The following is a 17747-nucleotide window of genomic DNA, read 5'->3' as shown; positions in this document are numbered from 1 at the left end:
GTTTATCGAGGACTCCTTTGTGCCAGATACTGTGCTGTGAGCATTTCTATGTATTATCTCATTCAGTTCTTCCAATCATGCTGTCCAGACAGTAGTAATATCCCTATTTTATAGGTTGCTAAATTGAGGTTCAGAGGAGTTAAGCTACTTACTCAAGATTTCTTAGCTACTAAACAGCATAGGATTCAAATTCAGGGCTGTTTGACTAGTCAGTCCTTGTTGTCTCTTCCCATGTATCTCCCATGATGCTACTGAGCCCTCTAGGAATTTTGTTTCCTCTTCTAATGTGACACTGTAGAAATGTTGCTGCAGATAGTAAAACATTCTCCTCTCCACATCCCACTTCATCCACACAAAAATGCAGAGTTTAATACACATTATTATTAAAGGTAATAAAACAAGTGGGATGGTCCATTTCCAGTTATATTGTTTACCCCTTTGATTCTATCTTCAATTTCTTCTTGTAACACTATTAATGAGGGTATGACTCTATGTACGCCAGGAGTCATTTTCTGTAATAAGTTTCCTTTCCTGATATATAATTGAAGAGAAGCTCTGAGACTATTAGAAGAATTAACCTTTCAACTATATAAGAGTCTTATTGCTTGTATATATTTTTTAATTATAGGAGAATGTCATCAGTAGATAAAATATAGTCTCTACCTCCATGTGCAACATACTGGTGGGTATATTGCTTTTTTAAAAATTTAATCTGGGGAAGCCTCAGTTGCAGGAAGGGTATGAGTTAGGTAGAACTGAACTCCAGCAAAGTCTTACTTTAGGGTTTAAAACCAGGAAATGCTGAGATTAAAAGCACATTGATATCTTCAGGAAACAGTTGTGAGTGTGTGGTATGGGAGAGAGGATGTGGTCTAAGTCATATAAATAACAAATATTTGAGTTCACTAATTGTCAGGCACTACAGGCATACCTCATTTTATTGCACTTCACTTTATTGTGCTTCACAGATACTGTGTTTTTTTACAAGTCAAAGATTTGTGGAAACCCTGTATCAAGCAAACCTATCAGTGCCATTTTTCCAACAGCATTTGCTCACTTTGTGTCCCTGTGTCCCATTTTGGTAATTCTTACACCATTCCAGACTTTTTCATTACTATTGTATTTGTTATTGTGATCTATGATCAGTGATCTTTGATGTTACTATTGTAATTGTTTTGGGGCCCTCTGAACCATGCCCATGTAAGACAGTGAACTTAATCCATAAATATGTGTGTTCTGATCACTCCATTGACTGACTGTTCCCTCAAGCTTCAATTTCTCTGTGTGTGTGTGTCTGTCTGTTTATTTCTCTCCTTGGGCCTCCCTACTCCCTGAGACACATCAGTATTGAAATTAAACCAATGAATGATCCTATAATATCCTGTAAGTGTTCAAATGAAAGGAAGTATTGTATGTCTCTCACTTTAAATCAAAAGCTAGGGATGATTAAGCTTAATGAGGAAGACATGTTGAAAGCTGAGACAGTCCAAAAGCTTAGTCTCTTGGGTCAAACAGTTAGCCAAGATGCAAATGCAAATGCTCATTGACAGTACACCTGGTCAGCCAAGAGCTTTGATGGAGATGTGCAATGAGATTCATGTTGTTTTCATGCCTGCTAACATAACTTCCATCCAGCCACCCATGGATCAAGGAGTCATTTTGACTTTCAAGTCTTATGATTTAAGAAATACATTTTGTAAGGTCATAGCTGCCACAGATGGTGATTCCTCTGATGGATCCAGGCAAAGTAACTTGAAAACCTCTGCAAAGCATTCATCATTTTAGATACAACTAAGAATATTCATAATTCACAAGAAGAGGTCAAGATATCAGCATGAACAGGAGTTTGGGAGAAGTTGATTTTAACCCTCATGGATGGCTCTGAAGGCTTCATGACTTTGGGAAAGAAATAGCTATAGATGTGGTAGAAATGGCAAGTGAACTGGAAGTAGAAGTGGAGCCTGAAGATGTGACTGAATTGCTGCACTATCATTCTAAAACTTGAATGGATGAGGAGTTGCTTCTTACAGATGAGCAAAGAAAGTGATTTCTTGAGATGGAATCTAATCCTGGTGAAGATCCTGTGAAGACTGTTGAAATGACCGTAAAGGATTTAGAATATTTCACCAATTTAGTTGATAAAGCAGCAGCAGGATTTGAGAAGACTGATTTCAGCTTTGAAAGAAGTTGTATTGTGGGTAAAATTTTATCAAACAGCACTGCATGCTACAGACACAGAAAGGAAGAATCAACCAACACAGCAGATGTCATTGTTTAAGAAATTGCCACGACCTCCCAGTCTTCAGCAACCACCACCTTGAACCATCAGCAGCCATCAGCATCGAGGAAAGACCCTCCACCAGCAAAAAGATTAAGACTTGCTGAAGCCTCCATTGATGGTTAGTGTTTTTTGGCAATAAAGTATTTTTTATATGTGTCCACTTTTTTAAACATAGTGCTATTATGGGCTTAATAGATTACAATTTAGTGTAAGCATAACTTTTATATGCACCGGAAAACCAAAAAATTAGTAACTTTCTTTATTGCAATATTCACTTTGTTGAGGTGGTCTGGAATCAAATCTACAGTATTCCTGAACTATGCCTATATAAGCTGCAACAGGGATACGAAGATAAATTAGACATGGGTTTCATGTACATGGAATTTTGCTTTTGCTTTTTAATTCATTTGAGTTATTATAAGTTTATTCCTTGAGTTTTCTGTATTGTACTCTATGGAAAATAAAATTTGCTTTTAAAAGACAGAATTTCAAGATATAATGATGTTCTGACCTAGAACCAACTCATCCCTCATTAATATCACTATTCAAAACTACAATTTCTGCATGGATGATTCAGAAGACAATAAAAAGAGTCATAGGACCAGGAGAAAGGGACAAATGGACCTCAAAGTGTTTGGGGGGAGGAGACAGCGTTTTGCTTCACAACCTAGAATGAAATAGAATCTGAAACAGATTTCCTGAGTCAGAAAATTTGGGTTAGAACCTTGCCCTTGTCTATAAGTTCAGGCAAATTACTTCAATATTCAACACTTATTTATTGGAAACTGTTGTTGTTTAATCGCTAAGTCATGTTCAATGCTTTTGCAACCCCATAGGCTATAGATTTCCCAGGCAAATATACTGGAGGGGGTTGCCATTTCCTTCTCTATATTGAAAACTGACAATGGGTCAAACACTGAACTAGGTGTATATTGTAGTGAACATCATAGATAAAGTTCCTGTCTTTGTGTCAGTTTAGTGGTACGTATTTGACAAAGCCCATAAAGGAATAGACAAGTACTACTTTAGAAAGGGTGATCAGGAACGACCTCTCTAAAAGGGTGTCATTTGAGGCGAGGCTTAAATGAAGCAAAGATATTATCTCTTCTGAGCTTTGGCTCTCTCATCTATAAAATGAAAAATAATAAAGGTCTACCTTATGGGGCTGTTAAAAATAGACTGAGACAGTATATGGGGTTCGCAAACCATAATCACTAATCCAAAGTGAGGTATTCTTGCTTTTACTGTTAATGTTGTGTTTCTCTTTGAAAATAATGTTCTAGGCATTTACAGAGGTTGTGAAGGAGAAAGGAGCAGATTACAGAAAATACAAAAGAGCATAAAAAGAAGTTTAAGGACTTTCTTGGTGATACAGTGGACAAGAATCCACCTGCCTATGCAGGGGACATGGGTTCAATCCCTGGTCCAGGAAGATTCCACATGCCGCAGGGCAACTAAGCCCGTGAGCCACAGCTGCTGAAGCTGCACACCTAGAGCCCACGCTCTGCAACAAAGAGGAGCCCCCACTTGTCGTAACTAGAGAAAGCCCACGCACGGCAGTGAAGACCCAGTGTAACCAAAAAGTAAAGAATTTAACCTATTTAATAATTTAGTATAGAGTATCTGTGCTACTTGTTCGTCCTTTTTTATAATCCAGTCTTTAAAATCACAATTCTGTAAACAATTCATTTTTTGAATGTAACATTTTTTTCCCCAAATTTAAAAATAAGCTTTATTGAAGTATATGTTGCATATAATAAAATGCACTTATTGTATACATAGGGCTTCCCTGGTAGCTCAACTGGTAAAGAATCCACCTGCAATGCAGGAGACCCTGGGTTGATTCCTGGGTCAGGAAGATCTGCTGGAGAAGGGATAGGCTACCCACTCCAGTATTCTTGGGCTTCCCTGCTGGCTCAGCTGATTGGGAAAATCCCCTGGAGAAGGGAACGGCTACCCACTTCAGCATTATGGGTTTCTCTGGTGGCTCAGATGAATCTGCCTACAATGGAGAAGACCCAGGTTCAACCCCTGGGTTGGGAAGTTCCCCTGGAGAAGAGAATGGCAACCCACTCCAGTATTCTTGCCTGGAGAATTCCACTGACAGAGGAGCCTGGTGGGTTACAGTCCATGGAATTGCAGAGTCAGACATGACTAAGTGACTAACACTTTTCCCCTATATTGTACACTTACAGTTCAATGCATTTTGAGAAATGAATGCAACTATGTAACACAAACAAGATTTAGAGCGTTTCTGTCACTCTTTGTGTCCTTTGCAGTTTAATCCTCTCCACCCTTGATCCCAGGGAACTATTGATCTGCTTTCTGTCACTATTGATTAGTTTGCCTGTTCTAAATTTTATACAAATGAAAACGTACAGTATGAAATCCTTTGAGTCTTTTGTGTTTTTATTCAACATGTCTTCAAGACTTGCATGTATTGTTGCATGTATCTGAATTTTTTTCATTTTATTACTGAGTAGTATTCCTTGCCATGGATTTAGAGCAATTTGTTTATCTAGTCACCTGTTGATGGACATTTAGGATGCTTCTAGTTGTGGGTTTTTATTAATAAAGCTGTTATAAATACTCATGTACAGACTTTGTGTGGATATGTTTTCATTTCTCTTGAGTAAATATCTAAAAGTAGGATTACTAGTTGTATGTATTTAACCTTGTAGGAAACTGCCAAATTGCTTTCCAAAGTAGTTGTGATATTTAAAATTTCCACAGGCAATATATAAGTGCTCCAGTTGCTCTGTATTTTCACTAAAACTTTGTATTATCAGTCTTTCTAATTTTAGCCATTCTAGTAGGTTTGAAGTGGCATCTCATTGTGGTTCTGTTTTATTGTATACACCTGCGATGACTAATGATGTTGAACTATTTTCATGTACCTATTGGATATTAATACATTTTATTTTGTGAGTTATTTATATTAATATTTAAATCTTCTGCCAATTAAACATTTTCTTCTTATTTTTTTTCATTTATATGAGTAATAGTTTTCTTTCTTTTTTTTTTTATTAGTTGGAGGCTAATTATTTCACAACATTGCAGTGGGTTTTGTCATACATTGACATGAATCAGCGATGGATTTCTTCTTATTTTTTTGCTGTAAAATTGCTTTGTATATTTTGGATACAAGTCTTTTGTCCAATGTATGTATAGTGAATATTTTTTACCCCATCTTTGGCTTGTTCTTTTTATTTTATAACTTTTGCTCTTTTGATTTTTTAAAAGAATCTTTTTGAAAAGTAAGATTTTAATATTTATGAAATCCAATTTATCAATTTTTTCTTTGATGGTTAGTTTTATTTTTTCTACTTTTATGAAACATTTATGTACCCCAAGTCCATAAATACTTTATTCTGTTTTTTTCTAGAAATATTTGTATATAATTCGAATTTTAGGAATAGGTGAACTAAATTCATTTTGGGAATCAGTGAACTAAAATGGACTGGAATGGGTGAATTTAATTCAGATGACCATTATATCTACTACTGTGGGCAAGAATCCCTTAGAAGAAATAGAGTAGCCATCATAGTCAGCAAAAGTCCGAAATGCAGTACTTGGGTGCAATCTCAAAAACGACAGAATGATCTCTGCTCATTTCCAAGGCAAACCATTCAATATCACAGTAATCCAAGTCTATGCCCCAACCACTAATACTGAAGAAGCTGAAGTTGAATAGTTCTATGAAGACCTACAAGACCTTCTAGTACTAACACCCAAAAAAGATGTCCTTTTCATCACAGGGGACTGGAATGCAAAAGTAGGAAGTCAAGAAATACCTGGAGTAACAGGCAAGTTTTGCCTTGGAGTACAAAATGAAGCAGGGCAAAGGCTAACAGAGTTTTGCCAAGAGAATTCACTGGTCATAGCAAACACCACCTTCCAACAATACCAGAGACAACTACACATGGAAATCATCAGATGGTCAGTACCAAAATCATATTGATTGTATTCTTTGCAACCGAAGATGGAGAAGTTCTATACAGTCAGCAAAAACAAGACCAGGAGCTGACTGTGGCTCAGATCATGAACTCCTTATCGCAAAATTCAGACTTGAATTGAAGAAAGTAGGGAAGACCACTAGACCATTCAGGTATGACCCAAATCATATCCCTTATGATTATATAGTGGAAGTGAGAAATAGATTCAAGGGATTAGACCTGATAGAGTATCTGAAGAACTATGGACAGAGGTTCGTGACATTGTACAGGAGGCAGGGATCAAGACCATCCCTAAGAAAAAGAAATGCAAAAAGGCGAAATGGCTGTCTGAGGAGGCCTTACAAAGAGCTGTGAAAAGAAGAGAAGCCAAAAGCAAAGGAGAAAAGGAAAGATATACCTATTTGAATGCAGAGTTCCAAAGAATAGCAAGGAGAGATAAGACAGCCTTCCTCAGTGATCAATGCAAAGAAATAGAGGAAAATAAGAGAATGGGAAAGACTAGAGATCTCTTCAAGAAAATTAGATACCAAGGAAACATTTCATGCAAAGATGGGCACAATAAAGGACAGAAGTGGTATGGACCTAACAGAAGCAGAAGATATTAAGAAGAGGTGGCAAGAATACACAGAGGAACTGTACGAAAAAGATCCCAATGACCCAGATAACCATGATGGTGTGATCACTCACCTAGAGCACAACATCCTGCAATGTGAGGTCAGGTGGGCCTTGGGAAGCATCACTATGAACAAAGCTGGAGGTGATGGAATGCCGGTTGAGCTATTTCAAATCCTAAATGATGCTGCTGTGAAACAGCTACACTCAGTATACCAGCAAATCTGGAAAACTCAACAGTAGCCACAGGACTGGAAAGGGTTAATTTTCACCATTAAGTGTGGTATTATTCTTTAGGTTGTCCATATATATCATGGATGATTTTTTTTTTATCATGACAGATCTTGGATTTTGTTAACAGCTTATTCAGCATCTATTATAATGGTTATGTGCTTTTGCTACTTTAGTTTGGTGAACTACATTGATTAATTTTTGAGTATTAAACCGTCTTTGCATTTGTAGGACAAATCTCATTGTCAAGATTTATTAAATTTTTTATATGTTGCTAGATTTGAGTTCATAATATTTTATTTTAAATTTTTAACTTTTGTCTTCCTGTATTACCTAGCTGATTTTGGTGTCAGAATAATGTGGCCTTATAAAAAGATTTGTGAAGTGTTCCCCTGTTTTTTATTTCCTGTATTGTGTGGGATTACCTCTTTTCCTTCCTTAAATGCATGATATTATTCATCAGAAGATTCTCACCTCTGATCTCACCTTTTGTTTTATTGTCACAGTTACACTTCTAACTTGAATTATTTTGAATATTAACTACTTAACCAAAGAGTGCTGATAAACAGATGCTGCCTGGGACTGATAAGTTAAAAGCTAGTTATAACTAGATTAGAAAAATGAGAATTTAACTTACTTACATTATTCCTGTCTTTTTTCCTCTCCTCCATATGTTTGATATTTGTATTATTTTTAGTTCTTCTACTGTACATCTTTATAGCTCTAATGTATATTCATAACCCTCTATTTCTTGTTCCATAAAGTTTTAACAATCTCTTTTAACTCCCGTTTCTTTTAAGTTTATAGTATGAATGCATCTATTTTATTTTTTACTTGTCATCCTGTTTCCATATCCTCCCTCGTGTCAACTAAACTTTAAATTTTTGCTGTCAGGGATGTTGAAATTTGCATTTGGTCTTAGAAACACAAGTAGGTCGTCTATATTTTGCCGTAAGTTAACTCTTAAAGTTAAAAAGCACTAGATGGTCTTTATTATCACGGTAAAATTTATTCAATGCTGGTTCAATTTACTGTGCCAAGATTGTATTTCTTTCTTTATAGATTCAAAGTAAAAGTGGCCTTTTTGAAGAAAAATATTGCTTGGTTTTTTTAAAATTATTTATTTATGTCTACACTGGATCTTCACTGCTGTGCCTGGGCTTTCCTATAGTCACGGCGAGCGGGGGATCCTCTCTAGCCTCAGTGTGCAAGCTTCTCATCGTGATGGCTTCTCTTGTTGCAGGGCTTGGGCTCCTGGCACGTGCGTTCAGTAGTTGTGGCCCACCAGCCAGGTCGCTCCACAGCATGTGGGATCGTCCCAGACCAGGGATCAAACCCATGGCCCCTCCATCGGCAGGCAGAGTCTTAACCACTGGACCACCAGAGAAGTCCCAAAATATCACATTTTAAGATCGAGGGTATACTCTTTGTTAAGCTTTTATTAACCAGTAGCTTCATTTTAATTTTTTTCTTAGTTAGACTGTGTGTTTCATGTGTTTTATTTTGTTTTTCCTGGGTTTCTGTCCTTTTTCTGCTTGCATTATCATGTACTGGTTTTCTATGGCTGCTATAACACATTACCACATACTTGGTGCCCTCTAATAATACACATTTATTATCTTACAGTTCTCTAGGTAAGAAGTTTAAAATGGACTAGTAGGGCTGCATTTCTTCTGGGTGTTCTAGGAGAGAATTTGTCTGCTTGCCTTTTCCAGTTTCTAGACACTACACCCATGTTCCTATCCCCCTGACCCTGCACTACTCCAGCTTCTGTTTCTATTATAATACCCCCTTCCCTCACTCTGATTCCCCTATCTCCCTCTTCTAAGGCCTTTTGTAATTACAATGGATCTACCTGGCTAATCCAGTATAATGTTCTCATTTCAAGATCCTTAATTTAATCACACCTGCAAAGCCTCTATTGCCAAGTGAAATAACACAGTCACAGGTTCTAGGGACCAGGATGTGGATGTCCTTGGGGAACCATATTCGTACGTACAGTATTTTACAACTTATCAATCATATTTTACTCCAGCAAAAAATAAACATGTAAGAGTACCCTGCAAATCAAGTTTTCCCTAGAATTAATTTCCAGTTAGTTCTTTCCCCCATGCTTTTCCTGGCACTAACCTTGTATAGGGTAGGAATTTGTATTTTTCAATCAGATTACTAGACTGTCATCCATCTTCGTTATTAGACAGAAAAAACCTTTTGAAAGAAGATATATGTGCTTCTTTCCCCATTTCTAATTCAACTGAAAGTTGTCCCCTTTTTGGAAAAAACTGCCTGAGGCCTCAAAGAAAACTCAACACATTATAACATCCAGGTTTGTCCTTCCAAGGCTCTGAATGTTGCATTTTTATTAAGTACACTGTCTGCATCACAAGATTCAACAGACAATTAACTAGCTGTGTGCTACAACATAATAAAGTAGCACTTGACTTTTTAATTACAAGCAAAAGCCACTCAATGTATATCACATCTAGTCACTGTGCTAATTCCATTGATGGATGTAATGATGAATATCATGGTTCCATGATGGTTTAATGAAACTCAATCTGGGGGTTTTATATGGACAATTGAAAATAGATTTTTTTTCTTTAAGGTTTTTGTACTGGTAAAGATGTCCTTTGGAGCTGCTGGTAGCCTTCTTGGTATCATAAAGGGAGAGTCTATGTGAAAGAAAAACCAACAAAAAGAATAAGTAGAGCTGTGAGTTGGAAAGACAGATAGATGGTGAGTCCCAGTGACAGTTGCTAAGCCCTTTGATCTAGTTACGGCTAAATCCAACTGTACATCTCCATTGTCTGAGATAATGAATTCTCTTTTATTTTAAGCTAATAGGTCTTAGTTTTTTATATTCTTTTTTAAAAATTGAAATACAGTTGACGTAAAATATTATGTTAGTTTCAGGCATACTACATAGTGATTTGACATGTACATACATTATAAAATGATAACCACGAAAAGTCTTGTAACTATATGTCCCCATATAAAGTTATTACAATGTTATTGACAATATTTTTATGCTGTATGTTACATCCACATAGCTTATTTATCTTATAACTGGAGGTTTGTAGCTCTCAATCCCCTCCTCCTATTTTGCCCTCCAGGTTCCTCCCTTCTGGCAACCACCTGTTTACTCTCTGTGTCTATGAAACTATTTTCATTTTGCTTTGTTTGTTGATTCATTTTGTTTTTCACACTTGTGAGATTTTGTGTGTGCCCTTTAGGAGCAGAGTTGCTGTTTCCTGTAGCTCTCCACCTCTCTATCTCTCCCAAACATAAGCCCTGCTGGTTTTTAAAGCCAGATGTTCTGGGGGGTTATTTTCCATGTTAGGACCTCTGGTTGAGAAGCCCAGTGTGGGTTTCAGCCACCTCACTCTCTGGGGAGGACCTCTACAGTTGTGGTATTCCTCTGATTTGTGGGTCACTAACCCAGGGAGTTGGTGATGGACAGGGAGGCCTGGCATGCTGCGATTCATGGGGTTGCAAAGAGTCGGACACGACTGAGCGACTGAACTGAACTGAACCCAAGGATGTGGGTCCTGACTACTGCTTCTCTACCCTTCCTATCAATCTATTTGTGATTCCTTCTTTATGTCTTTAGTTGTGGGGAATCTTTTCTACTAGTCTTCAGGTCATTCTCACAGATAGTTACCCTGTAAGTAGTTAGAATTTTCACCTGGAAGGAGGTGAGTTCAGAGTGTTTTATTAATACTCCTCCATCTTGGCCCTTTCTAATAGTCTTCATTTTCTTCACAAGTTAAAAATAGCTATTTAGGTAAGAAATTTGTGAGGACAGAAATATGAATCAATAATTCACTCATTTGAAAATTTCCCTGAGACAACGTGAAACTCTGATCTAAAGATCTTGTATTTGCATTCTATATTCTCTTTTCTCAAAAGGAGCAGAATATTGTTCCCTAATGGTAATTTCTGTTACATGTTTATTTACTCACCTCTCAGAATAAAACTTTGTAGTGGGAATTGAGTGGCTATGACTTCCTAATAGAGGAAGACAAAGTCATTTAAGCTCTCTGAAATTCCCAATTACTGGGCTTCCCCCGTGGCTCAGTGGTAAAGAAACTTCTGCAGTGCAGGAGCTCCAGGAGATGGGGGTTTGATCCCTGGGGCAGGAAGATCCCCTGGAGCAGGGCCTGGCAACCCACTCCAGTATTCTCGCCTGGAGAATTCCACAGACACAGGAGCCTGGAGGGCTACAGTGCATAGGTTCGCAAAGAGTTGGATGCAACTTAGCATGCACATTAGCTTTGGGGCTTCCCAGGTGGTGCTTGTTGTAAAGAACCCTCCTGTCAATGCAGGAAACATAAGAGATCCCTGGGTTGGGAAGACCCATGGAGGAGGCCAGGGCACCCCACTCCAGTATTCTTGCCTGAAGAATCCCATGGACAGCGGAGTCTGGCGGATTACAGTCCATAGAGTCGCAAAGAGTTGGACACACCTGAAGCGACTTAGCATGTGCACACACGTTAGTTTTTATCTCTTGAACATATAGACAGACAGATAAACACACACACACACCCCCCCCCAGAAAGAAACTAAAATACGCCACAGAATGTTTTAATAGTAAGGTTAAATCTACGTCCTTTGACTGATCAATCCTCTTTCATGTACGTAATTACTTACAAGGACAACAAAAAATTTCATCCCAAACATCTGTATATTTAACACATAATCCCTCTGCTGGATTTACTTTGGATTTGGTTCGCAAAGATAGACTCTAATGTCTTTAACTGAAGCTTTAAAAAATAGATTTTAGATACCCGGGCTCTAATCTGAATTCTAGGGAGAAGCCTCCTCAGTGCATATCAGATTTTAACAAGAACCATCTCATCTTCCAATATCCACTTTAAAAAATATTTTCCATGCTCTTTCTGTTATCTGCTTACAAAATATTGGACTGGTTTGTCTAATGTTATTTGCAAAGGAGTGACTTTTGTGTTGCCCTCTCCCAAATCCCAGGATAATCCTCTCTGAAGGTCTGATAGACTTTATAGAATTAATATGACATTCAGAGTGCTCTCAAGGCTCTGAACCACACAAAGTATTTTTCCAATATTGTAATTTATCTGTGATCTTTTTACTGCTGCGTCCTCTAAAATACTCAAGAAGACAAAGTCAACATGGCTTATTCTCTAGTCCTTTTTTTTTTGTTATAGGAAGGCAATTTTTGAATGTGAGAGGTAGATGATGGTACATTCATAGTTTCCTCTTTGGAAGTGAAAAGTATCATTGTTTTTTCACCAATGGGTTTAATGGCTTTGGATACACATAGCTTAACTGGATCCTTTGCCACTCTCACAGTAACATGTACCCATTTCCCAGTATTGGGGGAATCTGTGGGGCATCCAGGTACATAAGCAAAATAACCTTCACACTAGGTTTGATAGAGGACTCTTAGCTCTGAGTTTTGTTCTGAAATTGCTTCATAACCCTGCAGCGTCTCAGGTTCCTGAATTGTCTACTTCTCAGGAGAGATAGGGGTGTGTGTGTCGGCCCATAGAGTCATACCTAATCACTAGCTGTTTGGTGGGGAATTGCTTTATTCCAGAGCTATCATCTCAGAGCTCAGCACTGGAGAAATAAGATTCTGATGTGTCAGAGTATCATTTTGAAGCCCTGATCATTGCCCAAGTCTACATAGAGAACTATGAAGGGCTGTGCTTGATGCTATGGAAATCTGAGTTACAAGGGATCAGGAGAGAGGAGAAAGGCTCGGAATTCAGATAAGTTTGTCTGTCTCAGTTTTGCCAAATGGTGGCTCTGTTTCAGAGCTCAACTCCAAGGGCTGGGGGGAATAAAAACTTTGAGTTTATTCTCCTCCCCACTTTATGCTTGTTTTAAATTTTTTCCTTTGTGGTCACATCTGAGTTTTCCTGACTTCTACACTCACAGAAACAATTTCATGCTGAGAATTGTTACAAAGCAGATCAGTGAATAAAAAATAAGTCAAATGTTCACATCTAAGGTCAAAACATTTATACTGCTCTGATAAAGACACCCAGTAATTTTCTCATTATTTAAATGGAACTTATGTCTATAAGACATTCCCAGAAACAATCTTCCATGTAGCTGCAGATAAAGGATTTTTTTTACCACTAGCTCTCTACAAAACCTCTATTAACAGAGCACAAAGTAATTATATTGTCTGGTTGTTTGGTAATATTTGGAAAAAAGTAATTGTTTAAAAAAGGAGAATATGCAGACAGGCAGATTTAATAATTTATATATCAATTTTGCCCTTTGGGTGGTTCTTATTAACATATAAATTAACTTATAAAGCATATTCTGAACAGTGCATAAATTCTGGGACAATTAGATAAAATAAAACCAGGCTCATAAAGTTTCCCTCTACACTTTAGAATTTCTTGTAGCTCAAAATGGAAAAGTAACTCAAAATTCTGAAAACATGTGAGACTGCCTCACTGTGCTGTAGAATTTTGAATCACTTCCAACAGAAGGCTTTCTTTAATATTTGGGCATAGATCGCTTGCCAAACAGGGCAACAAAAGGTAGAAAATGCAAGCATTAGAAGCTCTTCCTATATGTCCCATTGAGTTATTGAATATTCATACCCTACTTGTATGTTCAAAAAAGGTATTAGGATTCAGGGTGCAGCTTCTGCCAAAAGTCCACTTGTGAATAGACATTTTTTAAAAATTAATTAATTTTTTGAAAGATAATTGCTTTACAGAATTTTGTTGTTTTCTGTCAAACCTCAGCATGAATCAGCCATAAGTATACATTTATCCCCTCTCTTTTGAAATTCCCTCCCACCTCTCTCCCCATCCTACCCCTCTAGGTTGATACAGAGTCCCAAATAGACTTTTAAAATCTACTCTAGTAAAGCCCAGAAATCATTGCAGCAGTTTATGCCATCTAGTCTTAAATACTTTTGAAGCCCAGGAAATGGATCATGCCTAAAAGGCCCAGGATAGGGTATTTAAAAATATTATAGTATTTCTAAAAATATTATAAATGGTAATGGATAATTGATGATGGTAATTGATTCAGTAATATTTGAAGACATCTTTATAATTATTGTCCCCTAAGATCCTTCTTTCTGATCAATGAGATCCCTTTTCAAATTCATTTATATTTGGAAAGAAATCTCAACATATAGAAAATGAAATGAATACTTTTTTGCCTTTTCATACTGTTCATGAGATTCTCAACAAAAGATCTTCATGACCCAGATAACCACAATGGTGTGATCACCCACCTAGAGCCAGACATCCTGGAATGTGAAGTCAAGTGGGCCTTAGGAAGCATCACTACAAACAAAGCGAGTAGAGGTGATGGAATTCCAGTTGAGCTATTTCAAATCCTAAAAGATGATGCTGTGAAAGAGATACACTCAATGTGCCAGCAAATTTGGAAAACTCAGCAGTGGCCACAGGACTGGAAAAGATCAGTTTTCATTCCAATCCCAAAGAAAGGCAATGCCAAAGAATTTTCAAACTACCGCACGATTGCACTCGTCTCACAGACTAGCAAAGTAATGGTCAAAATTCTCCAAGCCAGGCTTCAACAGTATGTGAACTGCGAACTTCCAGATGTTCAAGCTGGATTTAGAAAAGTCAGAGGAACCAGAGAGCAAATTGCCAACATTCACTGGATCATCAAAAAAGCAAGAGAGTTCCAGAAAAGCATCTACTTTTCCTTTATTGACTACGCCAAAGCCTTTGATTGTCTGGATCACAACAAACTGTGGAAAATTCTGAGAAATGGGAATACCAGACCACTTTACCTGCCACGGGGCTTCCCTTGTGGCTCAGCTGGTAAAGAATCCATCTGCAATGTGAGAGACCTGAGTTTGATCCCTGATTTGGGAAGATTCCCTGGAGAAAGGAAAGGCCACCCACTCCAGTTCTGATCTGGAGAATTCCATGGACTGTATAGTCCATGGGGTGGCAAAGAGTCGGACACGACTGAGTAACTTTCACTTTTACATTTTACCAGACTCATGAGAAATCTGTATGCAGGTCAGGAAGCAACAGTTAGAACCAGACATGGAACAACAGACTGGTTCCAAATAGGATAAAGAATACCTCAAGGCTGTATATCATCACCCTGCTTCTTTAACTTATATGCAGAGTAAACATGTGAAATGCCAGGCTGGATGAAGCACAAGCTGGAATCAAGATTGCCAGGAGAAATATCAATAACCTCAGACGTGCAGATGATACCACCCTTATGGCAGAAAGCAAAGAAGAACTAAAGAGCCTCTTGCTGAAAGGGAAAGAGGAGAGTGAAAAAGTTGGTTTAAAACTCAACATTCAAAAAACTAAGATCATGGCATCCGGTCCCATCACTTCATGGGAAATAGATGGAGAGACAGGGGAAACAGTGACGTGACAAACTTTCTTTTCTTGGCTCCAAGATCACTGAGGACAGTGACTGCTGCCGTGAAATTGCAAGACGCTCCTTGGAAGAAAAGCTATGAGCAACCTAGGCAGCATATTAAAAAGCAGAGACATTATTTTTCCAACAAAGGTCTGTCAAGTCAAAGCTTTGGTTTTTCCAGCAGTCACATATGGATGTGAGAGTTGGACCATAAAGAAAGTTGAGCACCAAAGAATTGATGCTTTTGAACTGTGGTGTTGGAGAAGACTCTTGAAAGTCCCTTGGACTGCAAGGAGATCCAACCAGTCCATCCTAAAGGAGATCAGTCCTGGGTGTTCATTGGAAGGACTGATGCTGAAGCTGAAACTCCAATACTTTGGCCACCTGATGCGAAGAACTGAACTTTTCATTGGAAAAGACCCTGATGCTGGGAAACATTGAAGGCAGGAGGAGAAGGGGACAACTGAGGATGTGATGGTTGGATGGCATCACTGACTTGATGTACATGAGTTTGAGCAAGCTCTAGCAGTTGGTGATGGACAGAGAAGCCTGGCGTGCTGCAGTCCATGGGGTCACAAATATTCAGGCACGACTGAGTGACTGAACTGAAAGAACACCTATGATATTCACCTTCAAAATAAACAAGCGTTAACTTTCATTCCCTTCAGTTGTTTTTTCTTTTTTAAATAAAGCATTAAAATCTCTCTGTTTCCTTTGTCCTGCCCCATTCTCTTTTCTTTCCAAAGGTCAGTGTCATTTGTATATGTATCCCAATTGTATTTTTGTACCATATTAATGTTATGTTCTTTAACATAGTTTTTGTGATATTTCCATAAATGTCTTAATTAAAATTTTTGAATTGTATTTCCTATTTGTTATTGCTAGTGTTTAAATTGCTATTGCTTTTTGTCTGTCACTCTCAAGTCAAATAATCTGAATTCTCTTAATTTTATAAGTTTATCTGAAGGTTCTTTTGAATATTTTAGGAAGGTAATTATATGGCTTACCAGTTAAAATTTTACATCTTCTTTTCTAGCTCTGATACCTCTTTTCTTTTATTCCTTTGATTAGGAATTCCAGTTTGATTTTGCAGACATCCTCATCTCATGTTACCAGATATGCTTCTGAAGTTTTACCATTTAGACTAATGTTTATTGTTAGTGCTTGATAGATTCCCTTGATTAGGTAGGAGAAGTTGTCTTCCCGCACAGGCTGTGTGACCTTGGACAAGTTACTTAATCTCTCTTCACCATAATTTTCTCACCTATAAAATGAAAATAATTATAATTGTATCTACTTCATGGGATCGTTGTGAGGTGGTTTATTATTGTCAATGATTGTCAGTTTTGATTACAATTAGAATGATTATTACCATGTCTTTGTGCAGATACTGTGTTAAGTGCTCCCATGTCTCCTCAAGTTTCCCAGCTTCCCCGGTGGTAGTATCATTGCTTAGGAATGGTGGAGCTACGCTTGAATCCTCTGACTCTAATGCCCATCTTCTTAATCACCACCTTCCTGTGACTGGAGGTTTATGAGAGGATAAATCCAAGAAACAGTTCATAAATTCTGGCATCATTCTACAGTATCAGGTATCTGAGAGGGAAAAACAAGAGGACTTAGGCTGCCTTGTGACAATTCTCACGTTGTCACCAATCTTGCTGCTGTTTAGACCACTCAACCCTGATTGCAGTCTACAAGACATCCCACAAACTTCACTGAAAACACTTCAAGAATGTCATGCCTATTTTCTTTGCCATGAAAAGGCCAACATAACTTAAACAGTTTTGTTTGGAAAAAGGATGTTTTTGGCATTGAACCATTTAGCATGAGGATATTTTATGGAACATCAAACATTCGATGATAGCTAACAATGCTGGTTTCGCTTAAATGAAAGCCAGCATGAAGCAACCAAATTGTTGCATCTAACCAAGAGCCACAAGACTCAGTAAGCCATGGGGGCATCTATATCAAAGGGAAAGATTTTCCAGCTACTACTTAACCAGAATGTTAATCTCTTTCTGGAAAAAAAAAAAGCAAGGTAGAAGGACAATGAGAAAAAAGAAAGAGAAAAGGAAGTTCTAGTTATTGGGAGCTAGCAAAACAAAGTACCCCAAGTACCTTCATTTCTTGAATAACAAGTAGAAGTAGCACTCCTTAGAGGTATAAAATAGCATTGATAAGGATTCTGTAATTAAAGTTTGAATTCTGAGTAGTTATATTAACATAAGTAATAATGTGTAAACCATTCTCCAGTAGAGAATGGGAAGCTCCAAAGAAGGCCACCAAGCAAAGAA

The sequence above is a fragment of the Cervus canadensis genome, chromosome 25 (assembly GCF_019320065.1).
Source record: "Cervus canadensis isolate Bull #8, Minnesota chromosome 25, ASM1932006v1, whole genome shotgun sequence".
Lineage (NCBI taxonomy): Eukaryota > Metazoa > Chordata > Mammalia > Artiodactyla > Cervidae > Cervus > Cervus canadensis.
This window is presented reverse-complemented; position numbering follows the sequence as displayed.